Raw genomic sequence first — 11,471 nt, 5'->3', positions numbered from 1 at the left:
ACCTCCCATGTGGTGGACGGTTGCCCTAACCACTGGGCCAAGTCCGCCACCCCATTAACTACTCTTGGTTCATTTAATCTAAGCCTCAGTGTGTCATCTGTAAAGAAGGGATGCTTCAGGGGCATATGAGAGGCTCTCAAAACATGAAACATGCCTTATTATTATTAGGCAGTCACTTTGTCCCTGGCTCTGTGCAATGTTATCTCATTTTAACTTCACAATAGTCTTATGAAGGGAGCACTAGTATTCTTCCAGTTTTAAGATGGGAACACTGAGGTTTGGAGCCATTCCATAACTTGCCCAAAGCTGTAGAGTAAAGATTTGATAGGTCCTTTCCTTGAGGCTTCTAATCCAGAGCTCTTAACCACTGGTCTCTCTCTCCCTCTCTCTCCCTCTCTCCCTCTCTCCCTCTCTCCCTCTCTCCCTCTCTCTCTCCCCCTCTCCATTCCTCCCTCCACTGCTCTTCTGCAGCTGGGACTATATTGAGCAACATCTGGGGGTGCTGTGTTCCAATTGGTGTTAGAACAGTGGAAGGCAGTGTGTAGGTAGGCTAAGACTTGATTCCAGATGAACAATTGGCCTCTTCCTATGGGTGCTAGCCCTCTCTTGGTTAGTGGTTAGAAACTCAGGCTGGGTCCCCAGGCTTTGTTACATGATAGACCCTCAATTATTGTTTGCAGAACCTACTGGTTAAGCCCATCACAGCCTCAGGGAAAGAGGGTCAGCTTTGATTAACATCTTCCTACCAATAGGCCAGAGAGAAGAGGAACCTCTGTCCCTTGATTTTCAGGAGGAAAAAACACTTTCATAGACTGTCGCCTTGAGGATCTCCTGCCAAGCAAGTAAGCAGCACAGACAGAAACAGGACTACTAAGCATCTGTCCTTAACCTCTTATAGTGGGTTGAGTGTTGGCCCAAAAGCTGTGTCCAAGTCCTAATCCCCAGTATTGGGGAATGTGACCTCATTTGGAAAAAGAGCCTTGGCAGATGTAATTAAGTATCTCTACATAAGATATCCTAGTTTATCCAGATGGATCCTATATCCAATAACAAGTGTCTTTATAAGAGACCCACAGAAGAGAAGGCTGTATGAAAACAGAGACAGAGATGTGAGTGATGCGGCCACCAGCCCAGGAATGCTGGCACCACTAGCAGGGGCCAGAGTCTAGGGACAGAACCTCCCCTAGAGCCGCTGGAGAGAGAGCAGCCCTGTCAACACCTTGATTCTGGACTTCTGGTCCCCAGAATTTTCAAAGAGTAGTTCTGTATTGTTTTAACTGCCCAGTTTGTGGTCATTTCTTACAGCAGCCACAGGAATCTAATACGCCCCTAACTGAACTCTGGAAAACATCTTGCAGTGGCCAAGAATTCTTCATCCTTGAAATATTAATAAGATCTTAAAATGGGACAAGGGAAGGGAGTTAGCATGGACTGAGCAATGACCATGGGCCAGGCACTGTGCCAGGAAATCCTACATTTTATCTCATTTCATCCTCACAACAATTCTCTGATGTAGGTTCTGTGAATTACCAAGTCTGGGAAGCTCCCCTGGCAATGCCTAGATTGGATCAGGAGGCTGTGTGTGCCCTGATAAGGACCCAGGAAGACTCCAGACCTGACTTAATAAAAATAAACACATGTAACATCAAGGAAGTTTGGTGTAGTGGTTAGGAGTGTGGCCTTACCAGCCAAATTACCTGAGTATGGATGCCAGAACTAATCACCAGGTGACACAGGGTAGGTACTTTACCTCTCAGTGCTTGGCCATCTCCCCCTTTAAAATGGTGAAAGTGCTAGCACCTGCTTTACATAAGGTTGTTGTATTATATGAGTTACAATGTGTAATGCACTTAGGAGGAAGCCTGGCAGATAGTAGTTACTCATGAACTGTTAGCTTTACCATAACACACAGGCTATTAAGCACACAATAAACACTCAATGGTTATTTGCTATTATTATCATCATTAGTTCAATTAAAACCCAGCTAGAGCTTAACTTGGAAATCATTTTTTCCATTTTTTTCTAAAGAACCAAGATCTTTTTCTGCTAGAATTAAAAAGACCTCCTTGTAAGAAAGGAACTGGATTAAAATAAAAGCTCATAGAATGTAGGCTAAAGGCTGATCCAAGATTCAAAGCATATAAGTAATGGAAGGGGAGGGGGCAGTCCTGTAAGCCTTTTAACACATATTTAGCAGAGAATTATACCCAATTTCAAAATTACAAAATAAATAGATGTGAAGAGAGTCACAGCACTCTAAATGTCACAGTTTACTAGGGCAAAAGCTGTCAACTGTTAGGTAGGTTGAGGAGGGAGTGATAAGGAGAAAGAATGATTTTCATTTTTTAAAAAAGGTTTAAAATTTACTACTTTCCAAGGAATCAATAGGAAATTTTGCCATACTATAATAATCTATTAACAGAAAAATTTGAATTAGTTTGTTTATTCCTTATTTCATTCTTTCATTTATTTAACATGTAATGAACATCTAATAAGTCTCTGGGGAAGCGGACATGGCTCAACTGATAGAACATCCACCTACCATATAGGAGGTCCAGCATTCAGTATCTAGGGCCTCCTGGCCCATGTGGTGAGCTGGCCCACAGGCAGTGCTGCCACGTGCAAGGAGTGCCATGCCATGCAGGAGTGGCCTCACATAGGGTGCCCCACTCACAAGGAGTGTGCCCCACAAGGAGAGCCACCCTGCATGAGAAGAGTGCAACCCACCCAGGAGTGGCCCTGCACACACAGAGAGCTAATGCAGCAAGATGATGCACCAAAAGAGGCACAGAGTCTTGGTGCCGCCTGACAAGAACGCAAGCAGATACAGAAGAACACACAGCAAATGGACACAGAGAGCAGACAACAGGGGGTGGGGGGAAGGGGAGAGAAATAAATAAAAAATAAAATCTAAAAAAAAAAAAAAGTCCCTGTTCATTTTGTACCGTGGTAATTTGGTGGTAGATGATTATGGTTAATAGTACAAATACAAGAATGTTCCTCTAATACAGGCTGTTAAGAATATTGAGATACAGGGGAAAAATACAATTAATGTATAGACTATAGTTAACAGTAATATTGTAATATATTTTGTTCTCCAATAAAACTTTATTTATGGACACTAAAAAAAAAAAAAGAAGCCCTTGATCACCAAGTTTTAAAGTTTTATTCTTTAGTAGGAGTCTTAGCTTACCACAGGGCTGCTGATACTAAGTACCAGAAATGGGTTGGCTTTTATAATGAGGATTTTATTTAAGGTAAAATCTTACAGCTCCAAGGCTTACAGCTTTATTTAGGGTAAAGCACCATCAGAGATGCTTTCTCACCAAAGTCAGCTACTGGTGATCCTAGTGTCCTGCCACGTGGCAATCAGGCATAAGGCAGGACTCACATCCTTGACCTTGAGCTGCTTCATGGGCCAAGACTCTTGGGGACTTCATGCTTAAGCTTTGGCTGCTAGCAATCCTCGAGTCCTCACTCTCACATAACAAGGTAAAAAAAAAGATGGCTTGCTTCTCTACGTGTCTCTCTCTGTGTCTCTGTTTATATCAGACCCAGCAAGAGGGCAGAAATCCTAGCTGGCCCACACCTCACGTATATAGTTCAATCAAAGCCCTAAATCAATATTATCAAGTGATCTAATCAAATGTCCTTGAACTTAATTTACTGTAATCAAAGGGCCCCTCACCCACGGGATTGGATTAGTTCAAAAACATAATCTTTTTCTTTTTTGGCATTCATAAAAGAACTTCAAACTGTCACAGAGTCGATACAATCAACTGCATTATAGGCTACAAAGAGTTGCCATAGAGGAACAATCAAAAGGAAAGGATGTTAACAGTGGATTTCCAGGAAAATTGCTAAATCATATGACTGCCCAGATCTCTTCTAGCCCCTGTAAGGCTATAATTCCAGACTGTCTTGCTACTAACCACAGTGTGAGTTTGTGAAGCCTTTCTATATAGCTAATTTTACTGTACACTGATATTATTGCTCTACTTTTGTTAATTAAATTTTTTTTCATGTGTTTTGTTTATTGTTTCTCTCCCTCCATCAGAATGTAAACTTGATGCAGGCTTGGCTTACAGATGCATTGTAATACAGGGCCTGGGCCTGGCTCTAGGGGCCACTCAGTAAATACTTGCTGAATGATGAACCAAACACAAATCACTACTCAGGCACTCAGCACAGTAGATTGGAATCCAGATGGCTTTTAAAGATTCCCATTGATAGAGGATGCTATAGCAACTCTCCCAAAGATGGTCAATACCCTCCTTACATCCCCAATTTCTGGCAGCAGCTCCACCCTCCTCCAGCATAGGCATGCCCCACCCTATCGCACCCCCAGCCTTGTTTGCTTTGTATGACGTTGCTTTCCTGGTCTTAACTGATTGGGCCAGAACATACATGTGACCTAAGCCCTGTCAATCCAATTCTCTTATCTAAGACTAATTTTGCCTTTGTAAGAAGATAAGGAGTTTGGCAAAATGAGCTGTGTACTCATTCACAAATGGCAAAAGAGTATATAAAATATACATATATAAAATCACAAAAGTCACTATAGAAAAGTTGGAATATAGAAAAGCACAGGGAAACGGACTTGGCCCAGTGGTTAGGGCATCCGTCTACCACATGGGAGGTCCGCGGTTCAAACCCCAGGCCTCCTTGACCCGTGTGGAGCTGGTCCATGCGCAGTGCTGATGCGCGCAAGGAGTGCCCTGCCACACAGGGGTGTCCCCCGCGTAGGGGAGCCCCACGAGCAAGGAGTGCGTCCCGTAAGGAGAGCCGCCCAGCGGGAAAGGAAGTGCAGCCTGCCCAGGAATGGCGCCGCCCACACTTCCCGTGCCGCTAATGACAACAGAAGCGGACAAAGAAACAAGACGCAGCAAATAGACACAGAGAACAGACAACCGGGGGAGGGGGGGAATTAAATAAATAAATAAATCTTTAAAAAAAAAAAAAAAGAAAAGCACAAAGTAGGAAATCAAAATCAACCATTTATCAGCGTTTTTAATAATGAAAAATAGGGTAAAACCTACATGTCCAAGAAGAAATGGACAAAAATACTATGAAACAGCAATACTAGACAGAATTACCATGGAAAAACCTATAAGAAATATTAAGTAACAAAAGCAAGGTGCAGAAAAAAAAAATGTGCAATGTGGTATTATTTACATATTTCTTAAAACCATATATTGTATATAAATTTCTGTAAGAATATAAACCAAACTGGTAACCATAGCATGAAAGGAAACTTGTGCCTTTATGTGAAATATTTTTGTAATATTTGAATGTTTTATGAGTAGACTATATTCTTGGGTTAACTTGTTTAATTAAGTTATTTTTTTTAAATCAAAATTATAACAAGATAGTCCATAAAAGTAAAGTAGATGGAAACTGGAGACAAAGAAACCATTAAGGAAGGTGTAGCCAGGGCTCAGATGTGAGGGGATGGGACCTGAGCTATGGCCGAAAGGATGGTAAAAAAGCGGTGACTGTGTTATAGATTTACAGTGTGGAACTGGCAGGTTGAATGGTTGAAGGTAGTGGGTGAGAAGGAGAGGTTTAAGGATGAGAGGCAATAAACTCTCACAGTAAAAGCAGGGACTTGGGGCTCCACCCACAAGAATTCAAAGCCCAACTCAGTCGTTGCCGGTCTCAGTTTCCTTATTTGTAAAATGCAGCTGATAATATTATTTCCCAGCTCACAGAGATTTTGTGAATCAATTAATATAAAATGCTTACAGCAGTGCCTAGCAGGTAGTCATTGCTCAGGAAATGTCGGCCATTATTAGGGTGACTCCTATGATTACCATCATTATCATCACCGTCATCATCACCATCATCATCATTAGGATAAATCCTAGGTCCCTAACTTAAGAGACCAGTTAGGAATAGAGGGAATATAAAATGATCTGAAGCATTCTCCAGGAGTTAGAATCCAGGAGAAAAAGGAAACCAGGCAGAGTTCACAAGTCTGATGAGTATGCTAACCAATAGGCAGCATTGAGAAGGGAAGAAAGTAGTGCCAAATGAAACTGCCTGACAAGTTCGTCAAAGATGAGGTCTGATGGAACTTGAATATCTACATTGTAGAACAGAGGAATGCTCGTTGAGTCTTTTTCCTTTTTTTAAATTAATGGTTGAAAATTTGTGTATATAAAATTATGCATATTGGCCGGCAGACAACATGGCTGCAAGACCTCCCTGGGACCTTGAGTGTAAGTTTGAGGTCCCAGTTTTTCTTTCTGGGACTTCCCCTTGGCCCTGGATATTCCAAACAGTCCTCACCATTGGTCCTACCATTGGTGGGGTAACCAATAACAGCTAGAACTCATCCCCTTATCATTAGGAAGGGGGAGGAATAATTAATAGTTAAAGAGATAATCGCACAAGACAGAGCCTGCTCTTTCTGCCTAGAGGGGCCTGCACCAAATCTTGGTATTTCCATCTCTCTCTCCCATTTCTCAGCTAGCTCTGTTCTTTCCTCTATTTCCCAAATAAATTCTTTTCACTGGCCTAAAAAAAAATAAATTATGCATACAGGGCTTCTACTCAACTGTGAGAGGCTCCAGGGTATTATTTTCCCACAGAATCTTTGAACAGCCCGGAAAACTGCCAAAGTCATCTTCCTCAGAACTCTGGAAAATAGGTAAAGGATGGCAGGAACCAGGCAAGGTCCAAATGAAGAAAACACAGTTTTTAAAAGTGGTAGGAGAAGCTTAAGGCACACCTGCTGCCCCTCTCCCACTGGTACAGTGTGGAGCCAGCTGCACTCCCATTGTGGGTTGCTGCCCTGTTCTGCAGTTCACAGCACAACTCCCATGTGCTTATGGAAATGCCAGTCTAGCCAGGGGCAGTCTAAAAGCTGAACAAGGCAGAAGTAGCTTACAGATAGCAGTATAAGAAACAAGGGACCATAGCCCACTGGGTGGACTGGGGGAGAGTGTAGACTACAATGTAGACCACTGTCCATGTGGTGCAGCTGTGCTCCCAAATGTATTCCCCAAGTGCAGTGAATGTTCCACAATGATGGAAGAGGTTGTTGATGTGACAGGAGTGGGGTTAGGGGGGTAGAGGGTATATGGGGACCTCATATTTTTTGAATGTAACATTTAAAAGAATATTTTAAAAAAAGGAAGAAAGAAACAAGAGAAGCAGATGTGGCTCAACCAATTGGGCACCTGCCTACCACATGGAAGATCCCAGGTCCGGGTCCCAGTGCCTCCTAAAAGAAAACTAGCAGACACCACTCCCACAGCAAACAAGCCAGATGCCACCCCTGCTGCAACAACAGATAGCACAAGCCAGCAGACACTGCAATCTGCAGTGGATGTGGCTCAAGCCATTGGGCACTTGCTTCTCATCTGAGAGGTCCCAGCTTCCATTCCTGGTGTCTCCTGGAGAAGGCAAGCAAACAATGAGCAGACAGATGAGAGAAACAGGTGGGACAGGGGGGAATAAAAAAAGAAAAATAAATCAAATAAGTAAATCTTTTTTAAAAAGAAAGAAACAATTAAGTCAAAATGGCCTAGGGCAAAGGATTACCCGCTTATGTGAAACAATAGAGGTCCCTAGAGGGGAAGAACATCTATTTCATAGGGAGTAGAGAGGGCAGTTGAATTCCTTTAAATAGAGGAATAGGGAAGTGAACTTGGCTCAAGGGATAGGGTGGTTCAAACCCCGGGCCTCCTTGACCCGTATGCAACTGGCCCATGCACAGTGCTGGTGCACACAAGGAGTGCCGTGCCACACAGGGGTGTCCCCCACGTAGGGGAGCCCCACATGCAAGGAGTGTGCTCCGCAAGGAGAGCTGCCCAGCGCGAAAGAAAGTGCAGCCTGCCGAAGAATGGTGCTGCCCACACGGAGAGCTGACACAGCAAGATGACGCAACAAAAAGAGACACAGATTCCGGGTGCCGCTGATAAGGATAGAAGCGGTCACAGAAGAACACACAGGGAATGAACTCAGAGAGCAGACAACTGGGGGGAGAGGGGGGGAAAGGGGAGAGAAATAAATAATAAATCTAAATAAATAAATAGAGAAATAGAGAAAACACAAATCCAGGAGAAGACTTAGACTCAGAAAACAGAAAGGTCCCTGTATTCTGCATTTGCCTAGGGTTGATTTTCTTGATGGGAAGGCTAAACTTTGAAGGAGAGCACCAAATATTCCATGAAGAATTAACACCAGTCCTGCTTAAATTCTTCCAAAAAAATTGAAGAGGGAAATTCCCTAGCACATTCTATGAGGCCAACATCACCCTATACAAAAGCTAGATAAAGATACTGTAAGAAAACAATTGAATATAGTTGAGAAATTTCAACAAAATTTCAACTATCAAACTGAATCCAACAGCACATTAAAAGAATTATGCACATGAGCAAGTGGGTGATTATCCCAGGTATGCAAGGGTGATTCAATGTAAGAAAATCAATTAATGTAATATACCACATTGATAGAACAAAGCAGATAAAAAACACATGAGCATCTCAATCGCTGCAGAAAAGGCATTTGACAAAACCCAAACACCCTTTCTTGATTAAAAAAAAAAAAACACCTAGAAAACTAGGAATAGAAGGAAACATCCTTAACATGTTAAAGGGCATATATGAAAAAAGCCATCGCTAACATCAAACTCAATGGTGAGAGATGGAAAACTTTCCCTTTAAAATCAGGAACAAGAAAAAGATGCCCACTGTTACCACTGTTACTCAACATTGTACTGGAAGTTCTATCCAAAACAATTAAGTCAAGATAAAGAAATAGGGAAGTGGACTTGACCCAGTGGTTAGGGCGTCCGTCTACTACATGGGAGGTCTGCGGTTCAAACCCCGGGCCTCTTGACCTGTGTGCAGCTGGCCCATGCACAGTGCTGATGCATGCAAGGAGTGCCGTGCCATGCAGGGGTGTCCCCCATGTAGGGGAGCCCCACGTGCAAGGAGTGCACCCCGTAAGGAGAGCCGCTGCACCGCACACATGGAGAGCTGACACAACAAGATGATGCAACAAAAAGAAACACAGATTCCCATGTCGCTGACAACAACAGAAGTGGACAAAGAAGACGCAGCAAATAAACACAGAAAACAGACAACCGGGGTGGGGGAGGAAGGGGAGAGAAATCAATCAATAAATAAATCTTTAAAAAAAAAAAGATAAAGAAAAAAAAGGCATTCACATTAGAAAGGAAAATGTAAAACTTGCCCTATTGGCAGATAATTTGATTCTATATTTTTTAAATCCTGAAAATTCCACAACAAAGCTAATAAATAAATTCAGCAAAGTGGAGGGGTACAAGATCAACACCCCAAAATCAGTATGCTCCTATACACAAGCAATGAATAATTGGAAGGAAAAATAAATTAAAAAATAAAAGAAATTCCATTTACAATAGCAATGATTTCATTTATAGCAGCAACCCCCCTTCCCCCACCCCCAGATGACTCCTTCGTCTGTTTGAACATTGGATTTTGCGCCTGTCTGTTTCTTCTTTAGGAGGCACCAGAAACCAAACCCGTGACCTCCCATGTGGGAGGCATGCGCCCAAATGCCTGAGCCACATCGGATCCCTATGGCAGCAATTTTTTTGTCTGTGTCAAATCTCCCTCTTATAAGCATACATATGATTGCAGTTTTGGTCCAACCAGATAATCTGGGATAATCTCCCCATATCAACATCCATAGTTTAATGAATTCTGCAAAGCCTTCTTTTTTTTTTTTTTTTTCTTCTGTCGTGTAAAGTAACATTCACAGGCTCCAGAGATTATGACATGGTTATATTTTGAGGGATCATTATTCAACCTATCATAGAATCTCTTTGTCATTATGAAATATAATTCTTTAACTCTAGTAATGCATTTTATTTTAAAGTTTACTTTTACTGATGAGATAAAGTTTACTTATTCTGAAACTAATTTTCTCATTGTTAGTGTTTGCATGGTATATTATTTTCCATCTTTCTACTTTCACCCTTTCTGTATCCTAATATTAAAAGCATGTCTCTTTTCGTAAGCAGCATATAGTTGGGTTTAAAAGAAATCCAATCCACACTAAATATTTAGTTTCTTTCCACCTAATTACTGATATATTTGTGTCTATATTTTCTATTTTAATATTTGTTTATTACTTTATTTGCATTTTCCTTTCTTCATTTCTTTTGGATTAATTAAATATTCTATTTTATCCATTTTCATTCTATTAAGTTATATTTTAAAACAATGTTTAGTAGTTCAGCCTAGAGTATATGTTTAGTAGTTAGCCTAATATGTATTCTTACATATTAAAGTCCAATACCAATGATTACTTTTACTCATTGGCTACTACTAATTAAATCTTAGGATTCTTTTTTAAAGATTTATTTTTTTTAATTTATTTCTCTACCTTCTCCCCCCCCGCCCCCCGTTGTCTGCTCTCTGTGTCCATTCCCTGTGTGTTCTTCTGTGACCGCTTCTATCCTTATCAGCGGCACCGGGAATCTGTGTTTTCTTTTTGTTGCTGTTATCTTGTTGTGTCAGCTCTCCGTGTGTGTGGCGCCATTCCTGGGCAGGTTGCACTTTCTTTCACTCTGGGCGGCTCTCCTTACGGGGCGCACTCCTCGCACGTGGGGCTCCCCTATGCGGGGGACACCCCTGCGTGGCAGGGCACTCCTTGCGCGCATCAGCACTGCGCATGGGCCGGCTCCACATGGGTGGGCCAAGGAGGTCCGAGGTTTGAACCACGGACCTCCCATGTGGTAGGCAAACGTCCTATCCATTGGGTCAAATCTGTTTCCCCAAATCTTAGGATTTTTAAATGTCATATACTCCCCCTTCATCATTTATGTTATTGTTACCATGAATTTTAGTTATGCATATAATTGAAACTTTTCAAGACCCTACAATTATTATTTTGTGCAGGTAATGTCCATTTATATTTTCCTTTCCAGTGATGTACATTTCCAGGTTGCCCATGTTTCTATGTGGAAACACTTTTCTGAAGAACTCCCTTTAATATTTATTTCAGTGAAGAACTACTTGGTGCCGTATTTTCTCAGTTTTGGTTTATTTAAAAGCACCTTTATTTCATCTTGATTTCTGAAAGATATTTTTTGCTGATATAGAATTTTAGGTTTATAGTCTCTAGCACTTTAAAGACGTCACTGCATTGGGTTCTGGCCTCCATCATTTCTGTTGAGAGGTAAGTTGTCAGTTTCACTGTGGCTCCTTTGAAGGTAAATGAGGTGGATTAGAGCTGGACCACACATTCTTTTCCCTGTCCTTGATTTTGAGCTTGACGGTGAGTTGCTCTGACAGCTAGAATGGGTGGATGGTGGTGCTGCTTCAGTTCTGTGCCTAGGCCCTAAGAGGCCTGGATGCTTCTGCTTTCACTTTCTGGGAGCCCTGAGTAACCATGTCAAAAGGTCCAGCTACTCAGCTGGAAAAGCCCCATGGAGAGATTCCCAGGTGAGCCTCAGCTATTCTGGCCATTCCAGC

The sequence above is a fragment of the Dasypus novemcinctus genome, chromosome 10, assembly GCF_030445035.2.
Source record: "Dasypus novemcinctus isolate mDasNov1 chromosome 10, mDasNov1.1.hap2, whole genome shotgun sequence".
Classification (NCBI taxonomy): Eukaryota; Metazoa; Chordata; class Mammalia; order Cingulata; family Dasypodidae; genus Dasypus; species Dasypus novemcinctus.
This window is presented reverse-complemented; position numbering follows the sequence as displayed.